This window comes from Piliocolobus tephrosceles, chromosome 7 (genome assembly GCF_002776525.5).
Source record: "Piliocolobus tephrosceles isolate RC106 chromosome 7, ASM277652v3, whole genome shotgun sequence".
Lineage (NCBI taxonomy): Eukaryota > Metazoa > Chordata > Mammalia > Primates > Cercopithecidae > Piliocolobus > Piliocolobus tephrosceles.
Genome location: NC_045440.1, coordinates 79588440 through 79590123, shown reverse-complemented (window position 1 = coordinate 79590123; position 1684 = coordinate 79588440).

Sequence of the window (1684 nt, the reverse complement as noted above, 5' to 3'; positions counted from 1 at the left end):
AGAAAGAAAGAAAGAAAGAAAGAAAGAAAGAAAGAAAGAAAGAAAGAAAGAAAGAAAGAAAGAAAGAAAGAAATTCTACTTGATAGATAGAAATGGATAACAAGAAGGCCATTTCTATCTCTGAAAACAGGGGTAGCAGAGCCTATGTGTAAGATTGTTCCTAGAATAATCCAAAAGTGTCTAAGAAAAGCAAGTTAATCCAAATTTTTAGGAAACACTGGAACCAGCAGTAATATTTGCATTCAGAGAGGAAAATAGCTTGATACACGGATAGCCAAAGTTCTGTGTTAAAAGTTAAAACAATCCTAATAATACTTTCAGAATTTCATTTTTCCGGCACATGGAAGAAAACTGCTAGTATCTTTTAGAATGACATGAAAGATGTAGAGCTTTTCCTACCTCCTGGAGTTTTTCCGCTCGTAATCATACATGCCATAAGCGTAGCTGTGAGGATACTTTCAGGAACTTTAATTCTGAAAAATATCAGAAGAATTGAGTGAGTCCGAAAGGTTTGACACTGAAAAGCCTAAGCAAGAAAAAGAAACAAAAAAGTGAGGGTTATGTTGCCATGGAAAGGAAAAGAGAACAGAGTATGCCTTGTAGGAGAGGAGAGTGTGATAAGGGTGATAATGCCAAGTTGTATTCAATTGTGTATCTGTTTATATTTTGTTCTATGATATTCTTAGATAAAAAATAGCCAGTATACTTTGTCATTATGTACAAAATATGAGGATTAATCTAGTTCCTGTTGCTTCCTCTACCTTAGTCAAAAATGAGGTCTATGTTAACAACTCATTTTTAAAAACTGCATCGCAAATGTCATGGGTCCATGTGAAAGAGATTTATTTATTTAGATTTAGAATAATAGGTAGTGAAGATGCCCTCATTTGTGTGTTTAATGTACCAGTTATTGCATGTGAACAACCTTTGCAGTATCCAGTCCCCCATTTCTTCCTGTTCATGTTACAGAACAATGTCTGCATGTTCTTTATTGCCAAATGTGTCATGCTTGATTAAAGTCATACTTCCCATCACAATAAAAAGGTAGCTGTTACTACAATGCCATGCCTCTTTGAAAACTGTTTCAATTTTCAAACAATTTAAAAAAGAACTTATCACCACTATGCTTCCCAAATATGATTTAAAAAATCTGGCAATGTGTTTATTCATAATGCTGCATCATTTATCATTCTACCCATGAATGAATATTGGCTTCCAACATCTCTCTCAAAGTTTGTCACTATGCTTCATTGATCATGCTACAAATTCAAGACTAACTCAAAATACGCAGAAAGTGTTAACCATATCCACTTTCTCTTCATGTTAAATTAACTGTTTTTAATTTTATAGAATATATTTGTGCTCTTTAGGCAGAAATAGCTGTGTCCCTAAAATACAATCTCCTTCTGGGTTTATCACTCATTAGTGGTGAATACAGGCCAAGGATCATGTTTAGATTCTCATTTACACAAACAAAAATGCTCTGCCTTCCTCTGTCAAATCTTAAAAATAAACATGATGTTACAAATTGGCCAGAGACCAGAGAGGACATCAAAACTGGTAAAAAAACTTTCTTACTTCAGCACACATGTTATACCCAACAAAACAGATATAAAGCTGAATATTAGAACTTTTGAAGTGACAGGAATTAAAATAACTAAATCCTGTTAGCTTCTTACAAGAG